General features: G+C 44.0%; 1 protein-coding gene across 5 annotated transcripts in view; it reads left to right on the forward strand.

The window, feature by feature from the left end:
- Positions 1-207: 207 nt before the first annotated feature.
- DCAF1 (DDB1 and CUL4 associated factor 1) overlaps positions 208-23,970 on the forward strand; it is a 928,365-nt gene continuing 904,602 nt past the window's right edge. For 4 of the 5 annotated variants that reach the window (XM_078661275.1, XM_078661278.1, XM_078661277.1 and 1 more), the window contains exon 1: positions 208-385. The gene's annotated coding sequence lies outside the window, so the exon portion shown is untranslated. The remainder of the gene's footprint in view (positions 386-23,970) is intronic. The other variant, XM_078661276.1, reaches the window with a different exon arrangement.

Here is a 23,970-nt window from a genome sequence, read left to right on the forward strand (position 1 = left end):
AAATTATTATTTAAATATTTAGACTTAGATTTCATACATTTCTCATATTTGTTTTAACGAATAAATGTGTAATTCGTGGCCTGTTAAGTCGTGCTCTTTTGTTGTGATGGGGCGTTTATCAGCTCGGACCAGTATGCACCCGTTACAACATGGCCGTTATATGTGCGCAGGCCTCTCCTCGTTCAGTGTTCGCCATTGGAGGCGGCTGAGTGACAGGACAAAGCGCTACTGTGGTGCTACCGGCCGGGCTCATGACGTATGTTGGTGCGCGCGGCCGTGACGCGAATAGAGCGGGACTCTGGAAGCCTGGAGTGTGTCTGAGAGGCCAGGGAAGGGGCACCGTTCAAGACCGAGGCCGGCGGCCGGTACCGGTGGGGAGGACGAGGTAGGCTGAGAGAGGTGTTGAGTATAGGGGGCAGGCGGTCTTGGTTAATGCCCCCTCTGCCTTTAGACGGTTCACACGTGCTTGTCATGAGAGCTTAGCACAGATCATAACAGTGGTTACAGGTCTCTATTTAGAGTAAGGGGGGTAGTGGTTGACGGCGTATTGCCCTGTCTGTCTTAACGCTATTGTGTCATCTATTAACCCTTCAAAGTAAGACCAAAATATAATCCCCAAGGCCTGTGAAGAGCAGGTAACCCACCCTGATCTGTCAGACTTCTTGGAGCTGAGAATGTACCTTAGCAACGACTTGCCATATGAGCGGTAAGCGGTACATACCATGCCTGCTAAATAAATTCCTCAGACAGAGGTGATTTGCCTATCAGTTTGGGACTCATATAACCTATAGGTCTGCCCGTTTGCCGGTGGCAACTCGTCGCCTCGTTCTCTTTGGCCGCTTGTTTGTTGTACATCTTAGTAAGATTGTGAACTAGCAGCCGGTGAAAGTGAGATTTCCGAGTAAATGAGGCAGTGTATCAACCGTTAAAAAAAAAAAGTGTTACTAGTAATGTGGGGATATTAGTGGCTATTAGGAGGGTGTTATGGAATTGCCAGTGGGAGAGTTGGCGGTAGGATGAAAAGTAGACAACATTGTAGTTCCAGTTTATTGAAACATAAGCCGTAAACAACGTATACAGCCATATTATAGCATTACATTACTGACTAAAGTCAGTGCCATTAGTTATCTTCACTCAGCCAATGGGTTCGAGCTTGCAGGCAGCTGAATGATTAGAGAGAAAGGAACTGTAAGTAATGTAATTGACCAGACACAATCACGCCAACTCTGTCATCCACTGCGCTCTCCCTGAAGAGGGGAATTTTCTGTGCTTATGGCCTACATTTTGAATTAAGGACTTGGCATCTAGACGGCAATCTCACTTAATATTCTAATGAACACATCAGCATATTTTGTGCATTTCGAGGAGAGTGGCATTTTTATAGCATGCAGTACGTTATCTAAATGGAACACTTTACTTTAGAATCTGACAATGAACTGTATAAACAGCTACCCACATTGCAAAATGAATCCATTATGATGTTTACAAAGCTCTTCTATTTGGTTTTGCTCTGTACACTGATATCCCACTGGTGATGCATATGCAAAGCTACCTTATTGTGTTTCTCTTTCAGCAAAAGTTATAACGGTCCTAATGCTGAAACATCCACGTTTATTTTTCTGTGCACTTAATTCTGACTGACCTCATGCATGAATATCCTGATATTCATGTTTTGCAACATTGTTATTTATTTTAAGTATCTCTCTTCTGACTTGCGTGAATGAAATACATATTTTATCAATAGTTAAAACCAAGTCAATATATTAACACATTAAAATACGTAATATCATATATAAAAGGTTCACACTGTTAATCCAAAACCAGTTTCATTGAATAGTACGTTTGAGTTAAAACAGGCCTTGCATTCTTTGAAAGGTGTATAAGAGATATGTAGTCTTAATTATATATAATATACTGTTAATGAATGTACCAGAAGGCTAAATAGACCATCATTAGATCAGTTATAGCAGGTCTTAACTGCATCTTTGCAAGTTCACAGTGCCAGGCAACGGAAAGCCAGTGTTAGAAATTTCTTGAGCCTGCTTAAGAAAGCTGGACAACAACATATCAGTTGAGCTAAAGTATTGTCTTTGTAGGGACAGAAGCAGCAATGAGTACTCGGTCTCAAGTAATTCCAGGATTGTGAGACCTCTCCTTAAATCGACCAATTTGAATAAGAATAAAATAAATGTAATATACTGGACCCATGGTTTTGGAATTTGATGATCTCTCTGTTGTTGCATTGAACTCTATCTCAACTGTACCTGATTGCATTGTGGCCTTTATTTGAAGATTCCTTTATAATTTTTCACGCATATGAATATTGACAGTTTTTTTCAAAGATTTAAAACTGGTATGAGAGTTTGTTGTTCTGTGGTAATTCAATTTAAAGTTGTTCTGCCATGGAGTTCACTGGGTTCTGCCCGGGTGTTTTGTCGTCATGGTTTGGAGAGTCAGATTCTTGCCACCTATGAATGACTTTTGCTCAGCATGCATTAGTTTGAACTAATACCTCTTTATGACCAAATTTTGCGCTAGCGATTGCTCAGATAACTTGCATTCTAGACTTATTTGCTCTTGACATGTTGATTTTGGTAGACAGAAGTTGGATCTAAAGACTGTTTTATGGTCGTTTTAACAAGCTGTTGAAATCACCGGGGAATGACATCAGATAGTGTTGGTAAGAATTTAAACTTTATCACTTGTAATAGTTGTGGGTAATGATAGGCCTGTGATATTTTTGCATAATTTCAAGAAGGCATTTGGATATACAGCTTTGACTAGGAGGAGTTCTTTAGTTGATCCTTTTGTTTGGAACTCTAATCCCAGATGTTTGTTAAAAGACACTTTGGATAATGTTGCAAATTTAAAGCTTACGGAGCTGCTCAACTTTGCCCTTTTTAGGTCTCACCTAGGAATGCACTTTTTAGGTCTCACCTAGGCAGTGCAGGCGCTGTCTCTTTGAGACAGGCTGTATCAACTCTGTGGACGTACAGCCAGCCCATCCCTTTTCATTTGTTTCTTTTCTCTTCCCTCCAAAAAGCTTTATTCTGTGTGGATAATGCGTTCTTTTTGCTCCTCCATTTGGTGTCTTGCTCCCTCCCACAGAGCAGTGACGTATTACTTGTACCCTTTCACTTTCGTACATTGTTGTTTGTTTTGGCACACTATATTTTTAATTGATTTCTGGCTGTCTGTTTGGAAGGTTCCGAACTGTAAACAGGGCTCTAATTCTTGGTTTTATCTTGTCTAAATGCTTACTTTATCTCCATTTATGGAAGCCAGTAATGCTGGGGCATTCTCGAAACGACATTGAACCCTTTTCTGCAAAATGGTGTGTGCGTCCTGTTCTGAAGAGAGACCTACTCACTTGTGCAGCTCTATGTTGTTGTGACTTCATGTGCTAATGGCCCGCATGGTAAGCTTTGCTGGCCCATCACAAGGCGTTCTTTTTCAGTATCACTTAATAGCTCATTAGTATCACATTGCCAAAGCCAATAGCTTGCCCAAATGCGAGGCCTCTTGGCATTGCCAATGCTTGCTAGTTTGTGTATGCCGCCTAGATGACTGATGCTCCTACATCGAGTTATTAGGACTGGATTTATGCAGAAATGCAATCGATTGAGGATTTTGATCACTCTTGAAGCGATGAGCAATTTGGAATGTTTTGAAAGAGATTCACCAGTTCTATAGAACAAAAGTAATCAGAAATGCGAATCTTGGTTTTGTCAATTGGGGGTAGATTATCGGAATATCTGATGGAAAGCAGCCTTAAGTGCTAGGAAATTCATTGATGTAGGAAGACTAACAAAGTAATTCCAAAGCTGTCTTTTCATTTTTGAGGTGCTGGTGATTTGGGGATTTTCCATGTCTTTTCTACTTTTTGATGCTGTGCATTATCCATGCTATTGTGCATTAGGTTAAAGTTACAATCTCCGGTTATTATAAAGCCACAGTGATTTTGTTTTAATTAGCTGGGTGGCATTTAGACACTTATGTTTGGATCTAGAATGGAGGTAGATGTGTATTATCAATAGTTCTGAGGAATGAAGTATCTTTTTTGTTTTTAGTTTAGTTTTTAATTTGCATTTTTTTTGATAAATCTGCAAGGCCTCCGGCTTGTCTTGAAATATGTGATATCTTGTGGCAGATCTCCCACAATGCACTTCTCAGTTGACCTACACCATTTGTCACGATTGCTCTGAGCTACTCTTCCAGATTTGATATTGCACCTCTATTGAAATATAAAAAAAATCAAAGTTTTAAGCTCAAACAGAGAATTTTCACAAAATCAGCATCTCCTGATTACTTGTCTTTTGTAGGGCGGTTCTTTACCTGCAGGTTTAGAACTTCATATACAAAGGGCCCAACTTCTCCTTTTTTTATCCTTTTAAGGTCAGTGAGTATCACTGAGTTCAGAAAAAAATATTTGGTACTTCTAGGTAATCACTTTAAATGTGTTGTGCAAATGCTGTTCATCTTATCCTTGTCAACTAAACACTTCTGTAAGTCACCATAGAAATAGTACAACCTGGTATAAGCACTGAACATAATGAGAAAAGTAAGCTGTACGCTTAACTTGAGCCCCGGGGACTTTTGGTAGCCATTTCTTGCATTCTTGACCAGTAGGAGTTTTTCATCGCTAACTAGAGTGCCACGCCTGAACGTTTGGTTCCAACAGAGCTATGTAGCATACAATTTGGCCACACAGTTTTGTAGTATGTTGCATGTGAGGCGATAGAGACTATAGTGCATATGGGTAGTGGAAGTGTGGGAAATGTTCCCAGTTTGTCAGCATTCCAGTTTGGCAGCGTTCCTTATATTTGTATGTTAATGAACTTAATATTTAGATACCTTGCTTATAAACTAACAACTAGGCAGTGCCTGCATTTTTTGTCAGAAATAATTTCTGTAATGTACACTTTTTTCTTATGTTGTTTTCTTTCTCTTTGCTTTCTGTTCATTGTATTAAAAGTTAAATAACATTTTATAAAAAACGTTGATTTAAAATGGGAAAGATGAAGCTCTTTAAAACGCCAATGTCTGAAATGACCTAGGGATGACTGGTATAAGATGGATGAGTTGAACTCATGTTCTTGGAACTATAACTACAGATTCTAGTCCCGAACAGATACCCTGGATGTCGAGCATCTGTGTGGAAGTGATCTATATGTAAGATGCAGGCCAAAGGTTCTATTGCCCCTTCAATAACTTAGCATGGTAATACACTTGCACATAATCTTAAGATTATTTTTAATTTGTTAGGCATTCAATATAGTGTGAAAGTAAATTATTGGAGCAGCAGGAATATTTATAGAGCGCTTTTGCATGTTAGTAGAAATCTCTTTATCCCAATGTTTTTGCCCATGGAACTGTGTGTGGGAGTGGAATACCCCATGAAACTTGTTTTTCAATTATGTGGAATGAAGAATTGATCCTGAAAAATGTAGTGCCACCCTTAAATCCATAAGAGGATAAACATAAGTGTCAAGCCAATTAGTGGGAGTCGCAAGGGCAGTCCGGCTCCTCTCCTGAATGCATTTGTGTCGCTGCAGCCAGAAAACACATATGGTTGTGCTGTGAATATGTGGAACTCTGTGGGTTTTGCAGTGTTCATGTTTGTCTTATGTTGGTGATTCTCATGGAAGGAATGTTTTGGCATGCATTTAAAACACCAGGGATGGGGCAAATCCAAACGGTGACCATTATGACCTGGTGCCTTTGCTGTTGTGGTACTGTCATTTGTATTTAGGCATGTTCCTGAATCCCCGCTGTCTGCCGTAGTATTATTTTTATGGACTATGCAGTTGGAAATGAGAATAATTAAGTCTTAGGACCGTTGTCCACAATCACATCACCTGTATACCATCAGTTAAGAACTTGGTGATGAGGATGTAAAGTACTAAGTTGATCCTGTACAGGATCTGCGTTCAGTGTACTGAGATCAAACATTGTACTAATTGGTTGAGGAGCGTAGTACTATTGATGTACACATCAGTTAAAGACTACAAGAGCAGGCTGTATGTGCCTACCATCCATGCAAGCCGATTCAAAGTGGAAAGCAGAACTGACATAGAAAGACCCACTCTGTGACACACCACCCACATCCAATCCTTAATAAACATTTGGACTGATATGCAGGATTACCTTAAAGATGAGGGAAACTGCTCCATTATTGATTATAACGTTTGTGTAGGTAAGCAATGGATTTGTGTTGCCATGCTGCGTGTCCAGCCCCTCCCCGACCTCTTAATATTGTAGCCAAGATATACTCGTTTTATGTATAATTGGAAGTCAAAGCATACAAAGTTTCCCTAAAAGACAGAACATAGCTTTGTTGTTTCATAGTCTTGCTACTGAAGATTTTAGGACCTGTAGATTTACCTTTTTTGTTGCTGTGTGTTGTGAGAGCTGGAATTACTTTTCTTGTAATGTAGTGCAGTACCATAGAAACTATTATATGCCAGATACATGCATGGTTATGGAAATGTGAAGGTTTTACTTCAAGAAATGGTTACCTGAGTCAGTGAAAGTGTTTGTTTTTTCTTGAGAGGTTTTGCTGTGCCTCCACAGTTTGAAGGATTGTTAGACCAGATGTTGCTAGTTTACTTTAATGCTGGTGTACAGTTCTAGTGTGAAGGCTAGGTATGGATTATCTGGAATTGTATTGTAATCCAGGAAGTAGTTTGAACACAGTTGGGTAAGCGAGCTTTCAATGACTTGTAAGGAAGCTTCGGCTACAGTGAAGTAGGTGTTTGTTTCTAATAATGAGTTCAAATAGTAATAAAGGATTCTGGTTTACAGTAGAATAGGGTAAGGGTGAGCAAATGCTGTGTGTATGATAACTTATAATGCTGCCATTGGAGTGCTGGTAAATTTTCAAGGAAGGTGGCAGACTTGACAGCGTATGTGGTTCTTAAATGGGATCTAGGATCCCAAAGAGTTTTGAAGATTAATTGGTCATTATTTCACTGACTGTGTATAATGAGGCATGCATGTAGATACAATGCTGTGTAAGAAAATGGTGGTTATAAAACATCCCTTTTTTTAAATGTTCGTTTTAAAAGGATTAACGCACAAAGTAAAACAATGGACAAAACCTATTCTCCATGTCATAAGTTGGGTACTCGTGCAAACAATACATCGGTTTAAATCATGTTTCCTGATCTGATGTTTGAATGTGCGATTTAGCTTGTTGGAAGTTTAGTGTTAACCCAGATTGTAATTGCTAAGAAATACACCAAGGTCAAGATGTATTTTGGGACTATCACTGAAAACATTTAGATGAATAGTCTGTCACCTGCTGCCTAAAATTAGTGATAGAGTATCCATTATGGGAGCTGCAGGTTTTGTGATTTATGTTCTGCGAATCATGCTGATTCAAGACCATGCATGCATTTTGTGTAGTAGAGTGGGCTGTATTCGATTTTGTGGAGTGCATATCTGGTTGGGATCTACAGACTTTGCCGAAAATATTGGATCCTAGTTTTTGAAACCCCGTTCAGGGGTGTGAAGTCTTATAAAATATCTAATTCTCCAAAGGATATGATGATTCAGAAATCTACTTGCCGTACACAAAAATCCACTTGCCCCTCTTGGTGCCATGTTTTATGGTGCAAAGTTAAGGCAGCTTTGAATATCCGAGCTCTAATGTTAGCCTGTCTGATTATTTTAGAGCTCATAATATATACAGTGTGTGAATTCTAGCAAGGCTCCTAATTCTTTTACTTTTCTGTCAATCCGCATACCAGAAGTGGCACACCAGGGTTTCAATGTCCTATCAGTCTCTGTCTACCCACAGTTCAACTGTTTAAAAGTGTATTCACCAGCTCCATGCAAATCTCTTCCCATGCTGGAGAAGGTTGGTCATTTACTCATGGCAGGGGCAAGCATGAAACATTTATTCTTGTTTGGGGATTAAAGTGTGTGTAGGAACAGTGAATTTGCATTCTCTCAGCAGATTTTCGCATGAACAAATATACTTGTGTATTTGCTCAAGTAAAAATGGAATTCTCTAAAGTTTGCTAGAAGTACACTTTCAGGCCTACTTCTGTAAACACTTGTGATTTCCCAAAAGTTGTAAATCTGCACCATTAGACCTCATTTATTTTCATGTCGCTCATAATGGTTTCACACTGATTCTATTACAGCGCCGGAGGCTTCGTATTATGCTTTCTCTTTCATTTATTGATATACAATATTAAATTTCATTGGCTGTTGTGTGTATCAAAAACGACATTTCCCATGATGCACACAACACATCACATCCTGTCTGAGCCCATAAGAGCCAGTCAATACCGGATATCCTCCTCTTTCTTTGCTGCTCATGCAGCCAGTTAAGTGCCCTTATATCAATAACCTTGTAATGCTATTTTACTGCATTCTGTGACATATTGTTGATGTTTTTCTGATGTGCGTGCCTATCGCGCTTGCTATGCCTATTGCTTGTTTGACTTTGTTTGTGTTCGTGAGCCTCGCGCTCGCTTCTGGTGATGAGCCGCGCCCCCCTTTGCATAGGGAGACCCGCGCTCTGTTACTGAAGTCCCGGTTCGAGACGGGGTTGCTGGGTGCAGCGCGATCTTCACGGTAGTATTCTAGTCCCCCCGCCACTCCCGCTATCATCGGAGAGTGTGCGGCTGCCTCGGAGCAGCTTCCAGTTTTGTATCTCCTGCTCTGCAGGCTGGGGCATTTCCGCCGCTCGCGGTCCATTCGTTAATAATTCAAAAGCTTACCGCCCCGCCGACGGCGAGGGTCAATTGACACCATTATATGCGCGGAGGCTCCCCTTATCAGCCGAGAGCGCAGGGAGCAATTTACTTTCACTTTTCCATTAGTTTCGACGTGCGTAGCCCAATTGGGCTATATTTAGTAGGATTGGGCTATGCACATCGCTACTGCCCATTTTTTTGTCGTTTTATCTGTTTTCTTCCTGAGCAGCACCCCTACACCTGGCAGGCTGGAAACATAGTTGGGCCTGGAAGGAGCACACCTCTTGGATATCAGAGACTGCTCTTTTGCTCCATCTACGCCCTGTGGGCTGCAAGAACGGTTGCTACAACCTTTGCTGAGGAACTAGGTCCCTGGTAATTCGTTTTTCTGTGCTGTGGGTTGGCTCCCCCCTTTACTCCTCTCTGTATTTTGCCTCATGAGCAAATATATGTACAAATTTGGCACTACCATGGATGATTGGGTTACCTATGAGGAGGATGACAACCTGTATGAGGAGGAAGTGACTAATCCTTCGATTGAAGATAAAATTGCTGAGGCCCTGGACGCTTCGGTCCAGGATTCTGTCAACAAGGCCCTTGAGAAGGCAGTTCCGGGAACTGTGCAACAGGCGCTGGCTACTGCACTTAAGCCTATCACTAAGCAGTTGGAGAAGTTCGCTAAGCATCATGGTTTCACTACCCCAACAGTCCCTCAGAAGGACGTGGCATCCTCTGCTTCCCAGTCTAAGTCTTGGCCACACTCCTACACCTTGTCCTCACTGCCTGCCCCTGACGCCAGCAAGTCCAAGACTCCGGACACTGATGCCAGTGACAGCCTACCTCAATGAGCAAGGGGTTTGCATGATAGTGTATTTAGACGATATACAGATCATGGCGCAGACGCCGGAGATGGCGGTGTAACACCTGCGCATGACCATTGCTATGGTGCAGGATCTCGGGTTTGTGGTCAATGAAGCCAAATCCGTACTGTGTCCATCACAGCAGATAGACTTTCTAGGTTTTGTCATAAATTCTCACACGGCTCTGTTGAGCATCTCCCGTTCCAAACAGACAGTCTCACTGAGAATCATAGCGTCATCTGTTCAGGCGATCTTCCCAGGTCCCCATTCAGTATCGAGCCCTTCAGAGATTAAAGATCCAACATCTGCAGAAGGGTCTCTCGTACACGGACCTGGTTCCTCTGTCATCAGAGGTCCGAGAGGAGCTTCAGTGGTGGCTTGCGCACGTGGAAGCGTGGAACGGTCGAGCCATTTTTGGCTTCCTTCCAGAAGTTGTCATAGAGTCAGACGCCAGCCGCTGGGGCTGGGGAGCCCGCTGCGGAAATATTTCCACGGGAGGACGATGGTCCCTTCAAGAGCTAGATCTCCACATCAATTGCCTAGAGCTGCTCGCTGGCTCATTCGCGATCAGTACTCTGTCACCCAAAAAAGTCTCGTGTTGTATCCTACTAAGGATGGACAACATATCGGCAGTTCGCTACATCAACAAACTGGGAGGCACAAGATCCTCCATGTTGGTAGAGATAGCGAAGGACTTTTGGCACTATTGCCTAAGTCACCAGATATCGGTCATAGCTGAATATATTCCGGGCCAGTCGAACGTGGTGGCGGACTGGCACTCATGACACCTCAAGGACTACAGTGATTGGCAACTCCAGCCTAAGGTAGTTCATTGGTTACAGGCGATCCGGGGGCCATGCCAGATTGACCTCTTTGCGTCCTGGTTGAATCAGCAAATGCCCCAGTTCTTCAGCTGGAGACCAGATCCGTTAGTTCTGGCGACAGATGCCTCCACTCAGGACTGGTCCCAGTCTCTGAATTATGCCTTTCCCCCGTTCATATTGATCCCTCGGGTGTACACACAGATAATGACAGATGGCGGAAGTGATCTTAGTGGCTCCCCTGTGGAAGTCGCAACCTTGGTTCCCGAGTCTCCTGGAGGTGAGCTGCGACTTCCCCAGGAAGATTCCGGAGTCCCCGATGTTGCTCCAGGGCCCCCATGGAGAGATGCACCCGATGGTGGTGTCGGGGCAGTTGTCCCTGATGGCCTGGAGACTTTCCGGGAGCGTTGGCAAATGGCAGGTTTTTCGGAGCAAACTTCAGCCTTTATCAACCAAGCATGGGCTCCATCCACCAGGAAGAGATACACTTCAGCCTGGAAGGGCTGGGTTCATTGGTGCGTGGAACATGGGGATCCCGTAGGGGTGGCATTACCCTGCATTGTGAACTTTCTTCCTCAGAAAGCTTCTGAGGGATTGGCATATCGTTCCGTTAATAATTTCCGTTCCGCTATCTCGGTGGCTCATTCCCATATTGAGGGCATACCTGTAGGTATGCATCCACTCGTATGTAAGCTTCTGAAGGGTATTAGAGTAGTGAATCCGCCCAAACCCAAGTATACTTCCTTATGGGATGTCTCTCTAGTACTTTCCCTGTTTAATCAATGGCCCCAGAATGACATGTTCACAAGGAAACAACTTTCGGCCAAATTGGCCTTGCTTTTATGTCTTGCGGCATGTAGACTGTCATCTGATGTTTTCTTGCGGCATGTAGACGGTCATCTGATGTTAAGACTTTGGGCGTTACAGGTAGAGTATATACTCCTGAAGGAGTTTCCTTTAACATTACTTCCAGAACCAAGACAATGTCTAGAAGTGTTGATTACCATGCTTTTCCTAGTAATGCTAAGCTTTGTGTAGTGCAATGTCTAAGGCCTATGAGGAATGTACAAGGTCTACTCGGCCTGCTGGTATAGCATAATTATTGATAGCTTTGCAGAAACCGTACAGGCCTGTTACTGTGGCTACAATAGCCCGATGGTTAAAGTATGTTTTGCAGGAGGTGGGAATTGATACCCAGGTGTTTGGGTCGCATTCTGTTCGTGGCGCCATGGCCTCTAAAAGGCTTATGTTGGGCTCTACTGTTAAGGACATTATGCATTCTGCTGACTGGTCTTCAGAATCTACCTTTAAACAGTTTTATAATAAGCCGGTGATTGATATTTCCTCTGTAGTGTTTCATCAGCGTTAAACTAGCATAATACGAAGCCTCTGGTCCTGTAATAGAATAAAAAATTAGCTAGCTATCGCGTCAAGAATTTTCAATTCTATTAAGGACACGGAGGCGAGGATTATCCCACCCGGTTATATTACAAATGTTGTAATGTTTTGCCCACCCGTGTGTCTATAATCTGTTTTAAACAGAAATTACGGGTTTCTATTTTTTCATTCTTCCAGGTTCTGAGAAGAAGATGGACTAAATATGCTTCCTGTTGAGAAGAGGTTTCTTTCCAGTTGGATGGTTCTTCCACATTGGAGGATGTTATTGTTGGACTTGAGTTATTCATGGACTTTTCATGTTCGAAGCAAAGAAAGAGGAGGATATCCAGTATTGACTGGCTCTTATGGGCTCTGACAGGATGTGATGTGTTGTGTGCATCATGGGAAATGTAGTTTTTGATATGAAATATTAAATTTCATTGGCTGCTGTGTGTAGCAATAAATGAAAGAGAAAGCATAATTCTCGCCTCTGTGTCCTTAATAGAATTGAAAATTCTTGGCACGATAGCTAGCTAATTTTTTATTCTCTGTTATGTTTTTGTTTTTAACTGCATCAAATGTGTTACGGAATGATGCCTAAGAGAAATGTGATTTAAAGTTGAAATATAATTTAGCAAATCACATTTATACATTTGAAATGGTGTTCTGTGTACATTTATCTTTAAAGCAAACCATCCTCAGTCTTGTTTTTATTCTCAAAAATGTATTTACATATCATTAGGGAGCTTTCTGACAGTTTAATAAACCGTTTCAAATTGTTAAACTTTGCAAAAGGTGATACATTTTCATACTGGAACCGCTGTCATTAGCACATGTTGAGCACACAGGTCACTACATTCCGTAGAGCGCTTACCTTTATAATAAAGCTTTGCCTTCTTGAATCACACATGTTTGAACAACTTATACATATGGATACAAACCTTTCCTTGGTGGCAAAAAGTGCTCTTTCACAGATCGGTACTGTAATCTGGTAGTCAACTGGTTTGTTCTGCAGGAGGTTGCACCTACCTGTCCAGAGGACAAAATAAACATGAAACCTTGTTGTCCTCGACGCCAAACAATATGTTATTTGCATTGTCCGATAGGAATTCCACTTCTGTGTGGCTGAGTTTTTCTGAGAGAGGTGTCTTCCTGGAAAATTAGGTGCCAGCACCCTAGGTTTTGAGACATTTTAATTTTTTTTTCTGGACTAAATGGAATTAAATTAGAAAATTGAGATCCTACATGCCTCTTTCAGAAGACATTTAAGTCTATTCAAGAACCTGTCGTACCTTCTCCGAGCTTTATTTTCAGTTGCACCATTAAAATGTTTCAAAACTTGCAGCGTGTGAAAGTCTTAAGTTGAACTTTTACTACATTTAACCATTCGAGATTTTCTGATGTTTTGGAACACTCCAAATGATGCAACTGATTTTAGTTTAACAAAATGTATATATCCATTTACTCGCATAATCAAGGAGGTATGTCATTTGCACGCATATAAAAGCAAGGGGGTTGGTCTCAGAGTTTTAATTAACATATTTGTAATCCTAGGAAGACTTGCTGAACAAGGTAAAACCTTGAGATGCCTCCGCTTCTTTTCAGGAGGATCAGTTGCCATTTATTTGCTCCAAACAGCAGTGGTTTATACTTGTACCTATTACTAATTAGTTAAAAGGGATAGCTTTTAAAATAAGTGACTCGAACCATGCAAGTACTTTAGGTGTCCATTCTGTTACTTTCTTAATGTATCTCGGGCCTCCAGATATCTACTCACCCACTCACGGTGGTGATTCAGATTTTATCAGGGCCTAACTATTATTACTGCCTACTTGCCCGTTCTGGTGAGCTGACAAAGAAAGGGTGTTGTGTTCATTCAGAAATTGAATGAGCAATAAAGTTGCCTTTAAATCTTGTGTTTATCTTGTCACATTTGCTCTGCATTCAGAGACAGAGGTCAAATGTCAGCTTATGTTGCCCTAAAATTTATGCTTATTTTGTCTTGGCGATCGGTGTTTACTTTTCTTTCGCTGACCGCAAAGTTAAAGGATTTGGAAAATTTGACTGTTTAAGAATTGTGCTGTACGATGAGTGTGAAACGAAAGGTTGTAACTTGTAAGATGTCTTCTTATTTCTAACATTCAATTACATAGCTTGTAAATAAGCTATACAAACATTCATAAATATATTTAGGTAGCTGTGAAAGCACATTTTTGTAATTGTGTGATTGAAAAAAATATTTTTGCTGAAACCCAGTTGCCACAGATTATTATGTATATGCTATATAGTTTTTATCAGTAATACATGTTGGTGGGAATGTTTGGGGCCATTTCAGCGGAAACTGCACATCATTCTTTAGTAATATATTTATTAAAAGTGAGTTTCTATGTAGGAACTGGGAAACATTCCTTCCCCGACCCTGATAACAATGCTGTTAGTGAACTCAGAGGCAAGTCAGAGCTCATGTGCACCCTATATGTGTTCTAGTTTCATACTCTACATGGAGCAACAGCTTAGTCTATGAAATCAGTCAGTCAGTCAAACGAGCTTTATTCGACATAGTCATAAAAGCATTACAGATAAAAATGTGTTTATAAAAATAGTTAAAATTTACACAGAAATTTAAAAGAACTTTAAAATTCAAAATTCATTACAATATTAAAAAATCATCGTATTAAAATACATCAAGTATTCAGGTAGAAAGTAATTTATCAAGAGCCTATCCCTTTACATTTTTGTTTCTAATAATCCAGGCCCATCCTAAAAATTTCGCCACAGCTATATATATTACAGGGCTTGGGTTTGTACAGATGATTCTAGCAGCCACAATTCCACTCCGAGTACCCAACAGTTTTGCCATTCCTTCCCCGACCCTGATAACAATGCTGTTAGTGAACTCAGAGGCAAGTCTGAGCTCATGTGCACCCTATATGTGTTCTAGTTTCATACTCTACATGGAGCAACAGCTTAGTCTATGAAATCAAACAAAAGAATTCTGTTGTACAGTAGAAATTCTGAAATTGCATATTTAAGTATTCTTTCATGTGATAATTAAGAAAAAGATGATTCTATAAAATTAAATATTTGCCTAGGATCACACAATTTGAGCCCGGTTGAAGTACGTTAGTTAGGTCGAGTAGATTTTCCAAGTCACTAGACCTGCAGGTCTGGTAAGAGTTTTATATTTTAAGCCTGTATGTTTAATCCAGATGGCACGATGTCTCGGGTCTAGTTTGCGCTATATAAAACTCTCTAAAAAATAAAACAAAAAGTTATTAATAATAATATTTAAGCAAAAGATCAAACATTGGTAATCTTTCACTTAAAGACCTGATCAAAGCAATAAAAATACTATCAACAATGTTATATTCCTTGTTCACTTGCATATATCTAAGCACACACGTTTATTGTGTTGGTTTAGCTGGATTACATACATAATTGAGCCACTGGAGGAATCAATGCAGTTTGTCATTAGCATTAGCACTTGAAGCCCAGTTGGATGAACAAGACTTGTTTAATTGTATTCTTATCTTGTTATGAGCCACAAGACCGAAGTCTAGTAAGAATTTAAGGAATACTGCACCATTAGCGAAGTTTGGGTAGTTTTGCATGCCCGCAAATCATTACTCAAATCCAGGTGACAGCACACCCCCAAAATCTCATTAAAAGATAATAATATAATGGCAAAATATGAGGTTATTGCTGTATTCTGTATTTGCAGATTAAAATTGCCCTTCAATGATATTATCTTGTTGGAAAGTATTGTACTGATGTGGAGCTTTAGACTTTCAAATCGTTATCAGAATGTATTAACATGCATATACTGACTGACAGTTCCTAGTTGTTAGTGTCTTGTTGCAGAAGAAAAAAGCTTCTTAACATAGAGAGAGCATAATTTTCAAAACAAATTGACAAAGGCTATAGTTCTCACCCTTTGGCTTTGCTTAAACAGCTCTATTGGCTTTGTCAGTGTTTTTGCAGAAGCAAAAGAAGAAAAAAAAGTGTTTGATCATGCTGGACAGCACTGGTAAAATCCCCCCAAAAAGGTGTGATGTATACACGTATGCCTCTCCACAATACAATGGGTGTCTCGTTTGCGTGAGCAGTACCCCCGCTGGCCGTCTGGTGGTAGGGGGTGTGGGGGGGGACTTCATTCAGCTCCACCTGATGGTGTTGTTAGCACGTCGCTGTCACCTATATAAGTGCTGCCTAGGCGCGCGTATGTCCATTCTTGTCTTTTTGCACCTGTTAAGCACTGATCAGGAGGAGAGGATCTACCCCTCTGTCTCTTTTTGACAGTTTTAAAAAAAAACGTTTGTCTAGCAAAATGTTTTCTGTGTGTCGAGGTATGTCTTCTTGAAGAACAGGATTTAAATTGTGTGGCGCATGACACCGTACTATGTTGTTAACTGACCCCCACCTAGTCTGTCTCCGGTGTCTCAAGCGTGACTCCGATATGAAGTCCTGCTTGGACTGCCAAGCCATTGCTCCGAAGGCCTTGCAGGAGTGAGCTTTGAAGCTCCTTGCGGCCCTGCAGTAGACACTGTCAGCGAGACTCCACGGCGATCCCGGTCCTGTTACAAGAAGAGGAGGTCGCGGTACTGCTCCCAGAGCCCTAAGTCCTCTTCATCCCACTTGAGGTTCTCAGGACACTCGAGGAAGAGGCACAAGAAGTCGCCCAAGTGGACTTCATCTTCGCCTTGGCTGTTGTCCTTCGACGAATGAGGTGAGGAGCACTGACACTCCAGGCACGGTTCTGCAGAGCTGTAACCAGGGTCAACTTGGCACCTCCTCTCGTTACCAGGAGCTGGAGCGACCCCCGCTCAGATAAAGGAGTTTTACGAGGTCACGCACTGGGTATTTGAGCCCCACAGAATTGGAGGGGGGGCCCCATCTGATTTGTTGGCTCTGACCACTGCACTGGTGGAGCCTTTTGAATCAGATTCTGGATCGACATAGGTCATTCTAATGCGACCTTCCCAGGTGTCTGACCTGAAGTCGGTGCCTTTGTCCACTGACTCTATCCTTATTCCCGAGGAATAGGATCAGCGCTGCTCGACGTTGACTCCGTCGTCAGAACCTAGAGGTTCTATGTCGTTGCCTGGGTATTTTGAGGAAGAGTCGGGCATGGGAGAGGATTTCGAGTGGTCAATGGACCCTTTAGAATGTCAAGTAGACATTCCAGTGGAACAAATGGACTGGTACGAGGATCTTGGGGAAGCCAGTTGACTGGGCACAGCCCCCAGGTACTGGCATGCTCTCACCGCCGGCTGTGACTATGGAGTAGAGGGGTTCTTATGACATGGTGGTAAAGAGGGCAGCAGAGGTCCTTGGTCTGGAGCTGCCCTCCATATAGGTCAGGACTAATCTCTTGACCAAAGTGCTTCTGCCTGGGGCATCCACCTCCGAACCCCTATGCATTTTAAAGAAGCACTGACAGATGTCCTTCTAGGCACGTAGTCCAAGCCTAGCACTGGGGCTCCTGTATATTGGACAAGTGCATGCCGCAATTGCCTGGCTCCGGGTGACCAAAGTTTCTTCAGCCAACACCCAACCCCTGAAAGCTTGGTGGTGCAGGCTTTGACATCTCATGGCACATACCCTTCTGCTCACTGTGCCACTGGAACCAAGCTACACCTGATTGAAGAGCCCAATTGGGGTGAATACAATCTTGGATTGGAGAAAGGGGCTCCATTGCTAGAGCAACAAGCATTGGCATATCCAATAGTTCTCACCTTGTAGATCTAATAAGTTCTTTAACATGGACACTTTGACACTAACAGGCATATTATAGGACTGCATTGTAAAGTACTTAAAGTGTTTTTTTATCAGCTAATATTAGCTTTGTCTGTGCTGTCAAGGTAGGGTAACTCAGTTGTGTAATGCCATAGTTGGAGAGATTTGTTTAACTTGTAATTAGGAGGTCAGATTTTGCCAGACTAGCTCGGCCTTGCATAGTTTTACGGTTGATAACATGAGTCGAACTATAGAAGGTGAAACAACATAGCAATGCATTAAGGACAAAGCGATGGGATAGTAAGCAGCATGTAAAAAACTCACCCTTCTAAAAAAAATAAAAATAAATCCACCACTAATTAAAAGCCATCCAATGTTATTACAAAAATAAAACCGCTTGAGTAAGCATGTCCGAAGCAAACGAGACTTCAATTTACAGGGCCACATGCAGGAGACAACACAACATGACTCCGGCCAGGGCCCCGCTACTCAAGCTCAAATTGCATTCTAGTACAATGTATTTTTTTACCCACCAGGTTTTCATATATGTACAACGAGCAGCTCGTCAACTAACCCTTTGTTGCTGCCTCCAAAAACCAATATGAGCTTCTTGATGGCCACTGCGCGATGTCTGTGCCTGGTAACGGCCTGATCAGCCCACCAACCGCTTCCAGCGAGGCTACAGTGCCTTGGAAGGAGCCGGGCCGCAATGGGAACTAGTGGCAGCTTTTGCAGATCAGAAGAATACACCACGAATATGTGACCGAAAACGTACAGAACTACGAAAATGTACAGGACCACGTTTAAACTGGTGGGCTACTTTTTGCTGGGGGACTTTGTGGGAGCTCCGAAATGGGCTGATTTACATTCAGGACATGGAGACTGTGGAAGCCGCCATCTTAGGAGAAGAAGAGCTGTCGCTGCCTTCTGCTTCCCCGCCACCTGCGCTTGTCTGTTAGGAAGATAGGCAAAGCGGATAACGGGAGGGTGCGGGAGCAAAGGCAACACGCCACACACAAGCGGGGAGGGAACAACCTATTCAAGAGCTCGCTGCAAGCAGTGCATGTCCAACGAGCCGTCATAGCGGCACACACACATTACCAAGCGCTGAAAAAAAAATGTAGGTGGCGAGCGGAGACAACGAGAAGGGCAGGAGCTTAGGTGACATGGGTAGCGCTTGGAGACAGAAGCAGATCACAAATACCAGCAGATATAACGAGAAACCACAGGCAAGCTATAAATGTTGCGGGACCAATCAATAAAAAAAAAAAGTGTTGAAGGAACGATACATCGAAAGTAAAGGCACATGTAATAGGGGTAGTCGCCAGAAAAGTGAAAACCCACCCAAAGGCAAGACAAAAAGCAGCATTCCACAAATACAATGAAAGCAATTTAGAACAGCACATGAAAGAGCAAATGGAACGTGGTGGGCATGGACTAACATCACAGATGGATTACATCACGCCTCGCAGCGCATGCCCTTTGCTTCTAGGCTCGGCCTAAGGACTGGGGAGAGTGGGCAGCCCTGTCGTGTGCCTCTGGCTGTATGTGTTGGGTCCACGATTATTCTGTCCTGACAAATGCATGCTTTTGGTTTTACATACAGTAGGCAGATTCACCTGAACACCCTTAACTTTGTGCCCAACTGTTGTAGCTCATAAGAGATACGGCCACTCGAGGGAGTCAAATGCTTTAGTGGCGTCCAAGAAAACCACCGCCACCTCACAGTCTGGTCTTATCTGAAGCATCAGCGCACGAAGAGTAGGTCGACCTGCCAGGGACTAACCCGGACTGATCCGGGCAAATCAAATGAGGGAGTAGCATTCTGTTCGCCACCAGTTTAGCTAGGATTTTGTTATGCATGGAGAGTGGCCTAAAGAGAGTCCATATCCCTCCGTTGGAGGCTTGCCTGATTTTAGCTGTGTGATCACCATGGCTCCCTGCATTGTGGGGGTGAAGTACACCTTCCACGAAAGCCTCTTTGTAAACGGCCAGCAACCTTGGCCCATGGTGCATAATCTTTGTAAAATTGGGTTTGGAGCCTGTCGGAAACAAGCACCTTGCCCCTCGGGAGAGTCTGTATAGTCGCTATGATTTCCTCAATGGTTATTGGTCTGTCTAAACATTGTCTGTGACCTGAGCACTATAGCATCCAAATATTGATCTAATGTGTTTCAGAAAACTAGAATAAAAAGAGACCAACATTCTCTTGACAAGGTAAAAGTAAGTTTACTTATTACGCCGGGAGATCACCAAACCGATCTCAAATTGCGGCTCGTAGGCTGCTGTTTTTATAATTGAAAAAATGCTGACATTACAATTATCTCGAAAGCCAATAACCAGTCAAGACAGGAATTTTTTTTACAAGATACTTTTACAAAAAAATTGCAACACCTGTGTCCTTTAAGCTCGTGCCCTTTTCTCTATATTCTCTTTATCATAGTTCTAACAAAGCTTTAATTGAGCATTAACCTTAGACTTCGCTCACCTCCCCATATCAATTGAAAATGTCCTTCCAGTTATACATACAGAAAGAATAGCGAACCACACTACATTTTCAAGATACCATCGCTAATTGCAAACCCGTGTGGCTTTCCATCTCGGAGAAGCACAAATAATTAACAAAGTGTAATTATTCTAACAACCACTCTGTACTTTTCCAAGGACATGGAAAAAAATAAAAGAATGTACAATGTCAGGACGTACATGGAAATTCCTCAGACAACGTTGTACAAAGTCAGGTGGATTAAAAAAAAAAATTGCACTCGTGTTTATATTATATAACCTTTTCCTCAAATGGTCTGAACATGAGTTCAACATTTACCAATTGCCTGCTATCTCTAACCTAAAGAATCAATTATAGATAATTTGATTTGGCCCCTTATATTATGACAGTACTTCATTTTCACATATTCTCCATTATAGGATTAACAGAGAAAATAAGCAATAAATGGGATTTTCTAAGAAGGCTAATCTGTGAGGGCAATCCAATCCAATCAGAAATGTGTATAGCGCGCTACTCACCCAGAGGGTCTCAAGGCGCTTAAGGGAGAGGGGTTTGTTACTGATCGAACAGCCAGGTCTTGAGTTGCTTTCTGAAGGAAAGGTGGTCCTGGGTAAGACGGAGGTGGGTGGGGAGGGAGTTCCTGGACTTGGCCGCCAGGTAGGAGAAGGATCTTCCTCCCATGGTGGCTCTTCGGATGCGTGGAATCGCGGCGAGGGCTGCTTGGTTGGACGATCGTAGTTGGCGGGTGGGGGTGTAAAAAGTCAGGCGATTGTTGAGGTATCTGGGCCTAGGTCGTGGAGGGCCTTGTGTGCGTGGGTGAGGAGACGGAAGGTGATTCTCTTGTTGACGGGGAGCCAGTGCAAGTCTCTCAGGTGTTCGGATATGTGGTTGTGTCGAGGTATGTCCAGGATGAGTCGAGCGGAGGCGTTCTGAATGTGTTGAAGTCTTTTCTGTAATTTGGCTGAGGTTCCGGCGTAGAGGGTGTTTCCGTAGTCCAGTCGGCTGGTGACAAGAGCTTGGGTGACCGTCTTCCTTGTTTCGGTGGGGATCCAGCGGAAGATCTTTCGGAGCATGCGTATGATGTTAAAACATGATGAAGAGACGGCGTTGACTTGTCTGGTCATCGAGAGGGAGGAGTCTAGGATGAATCCCAAGTTGCGGGCATGGTGGTTTGGGTGCGCTGCCTAGGGCCGGGGGCCACCATGAGTCGTCTCAGGCAGAGGGGGATGATCCTAGGATGAGGACTTCCGTCTTGTCTGAGTTTTAAGCGGCTGTTCTTCATCCACTCTGCTACGTCTTTCATCCCTTCGTGTAGGTTGGTTTTGGCGGTGGTTGGGTCTTTGGTGAGGGAGAGGATCAGCTGAGTGTCGTCAGCGTAGGAGATGATGTTTAGGTTGTGTTGGCGTGCGATGGATGCGAGGGGGCTCATGTAGACGTTGAAGAGGGTGGGGCTGAGCGATGATCCTTGTGGTACGCCGCAGATTACTTCGGTGGCCTCTGATCTGAAAGGGGGGAGGCGGACTCTCTGGGTTCTTCCGGCGAGGAACGAGATGATCCAATCCAATGCCTTATCTTGTATCCTGACTTTCCTGAGGCGATGTACAAGGGTGCGGTGGCAGACCGCGTCGAACGCTGCGGAGAGGTCCAGGAGGATGAGGGCCGCTGTTTCCCCGTTGTCGAGCAGTGTTCGGATGTCGTCTGTGGCTGCGATGAGGGCGGTTTCGGTGCTGTGGTTGGCTCGGAAGCTGGACTGTGAGGGGTCGAGGGAACCGTTAGACTCGAGGAAGGCGGCGAGTTGACTGTTGACGGTTTTCTCTATGACTTTGGCAGGGAATGGGAGGAGCGAGATGGGGTGATAGTTCTTAAGTTCGGTGGGGTCTGCTGTAGGTTTCTTCAGGAGGGCGCTGAGTTTGGCATGCTTCTAGCTTTCCGGGAAGGTAGCGGTGTTGAAGGAGCAGTTGATGATATCCCGGAGTTTGGGTGCGATTACGGAGTCGACCTTGTTGAAGATGTGATGGGGGCAAGGGTCGGTTGGCGATCCGGAGTGGATGGAGTTCATCATGCGGATGGTGTCTTCGGTGCTGATCGGGGTCCAGGCGCGAAGGGTGGTGGTGGGGGGCTTCGGTTCAGTGGTGGGAGGAGCGGATTGGTCGCCGAAGCTGTTATGTATGTCTGCGATTTTGCTGTGGAAGAATGAGGCTAGGGAGTCGCAGAGGTCTTGAGAGGGAGTGATGTCGTTGTTGCCGGCGTTGGGATTGGTGAGCTCTTTGACGATGTTGAAGAGTTCCTTGCTATTGTGGGCGTTGTTGTCTAATCGATCCTTGAATGCTGATTTCTTGGTGGTGCGGATCAGCTGGTGGTGTTTGCGGGTGGCGTTCTTGAGGGCGGTCATGTTATCTGTGGTTGGGTTTCTTCGCCAGGTTTTCTCGAGGGTGCGGCAGTCCTTTTTGGAGTTTTTGAGGTCGTCGTTGAACCAGGAGGCTTTTTTGCTTCTTGGCTTGTTGGGATGGTTTTTCAAAGGTGCTAGTTCGTCAGCGCAGTGGGTGATCCACTGTGCGAGATTGATGGCTGCTTGATTTGGGTCTGTTGATCTGGCGGGAGGGTTTTGGTTCAGTAATGTGGTTAGGTGGTCGGTGGTAATTTTGTTCCAGTTTCTGCGGGGAACCTGTTGCCGGTGGTGGTGGGTCGTGGTCTTACTGAAGCTGAAGTGGACGCAGCTGTGGTCCGTCCAGTGGAGTCCCGTGGTGTGATTGAAGGAGATGTGCTTGCTGGAGGAGAAGATTGCGTCGAGCGTGTGTCCGGCGTAGTGGGTGGGGGTGTTCACCAGTTGTTTGAGTCCGAGATTGGCGAGGTTGTCCAGCAGGGTGGTGGTGTTGTTGTTGTTGTTATTCTCCAGGTGGAAGTTAAGGTCCCCTAAGAGAATGTAGTCATCGGAGGGGAGGGCGTGTGGGCTAACAAAGTCATCGATGTTTTCGCTGAATTGTGTGCGAGGTCCTGGGGGTCTGTAAATGAGGGTGCCTCTGAGTGTTGTCTTGGGGTCGGTGTGTATCTGGAAGTGAAGGTGTTCGGCGGCTGTGAGGGTGTCGTCGGAGCTGGTCGAGATGCGGATGGTGTTCTTGTGGACGATAGCGATGCCACCTCCTGTTTGGTTGATAGGGTCCCTTCGGATGATCTTGTAGCCGTCCGGGATGGCTATGGCGATGTCGGGTGCTGATGAGGCGTGCATCCAGGTTTCCGTGAGAAAGGCGACGTCCGGAGTTGTGGTGTCGAGTAGGTTCCATAGTTCAATGGCGTGTCTGTGAACCGAACGGGTGTTGAGCAGGATGCACTTCAGGTAGTGGTTGTTGGATCTCTGTTTGGCGTTTGTGGTTGTAGTGTAGGTACTGGTGCAGCAGAACTTGCAGGATTGGCAGGTGAAGGGTCCATGGGTGCGTCCTGGGGCGGCTCGGTGGCAATCGGGGAGTCGGCCGGTGTTAAGTGCAATGAGGATGGCGGCGTTGTACGTTCGGCGGGTGGGATGGCCTCTGCGGGGGCCAGGGGTCTGGCGCTGGGCGCGGTCAAGGCACGGACGGGCGTAGACTGGCTTCCCTTTGGCGCGCATAGGGCGCGCCTGCTGCGTGTGAACGCTGAGCGTTTGCCACTCTGCCATAAGTGGAGAGTGGAGGGGACGGAGCAAGGGAGGAGCAGCTGGGAGGCGGGAGCGGGGTGGCGAGTGCGGAGGGGATCGGGCTAGAAGGCACAACAAAATGGCACCACAGCGAAAACAAAACAATGCAGGACGAGATCAGGGGCACAATCTGGCACAGATATTAATTAAAGCAATGGCACAGAGATCGGGCACAGATATTAATTAAAGCAATGGCACAGATCGGCGCAGATATTAATTAAAGCAATGGCACAGAGATCGGGCCCAGATATTGATTAAAGCAATGGCACAGAGATCGGGCGCAGATATTAATTAA

The sequence above is a fragment of the Lissotriton helveticus genome, chromosome 9 (assembly GCF_964261635.1).
Source record: "Lissotriton helveticus chromosome 9, aLisHel1.1, whole genome shotgun sequence".
NCBI classification, from domain to species: domain Eukaryota; kingdom Metazoa; phylum Chordata; class Amphibia; order Caudata; family Salamandridae; genus Lissotriton; species Lissotriton helveticus.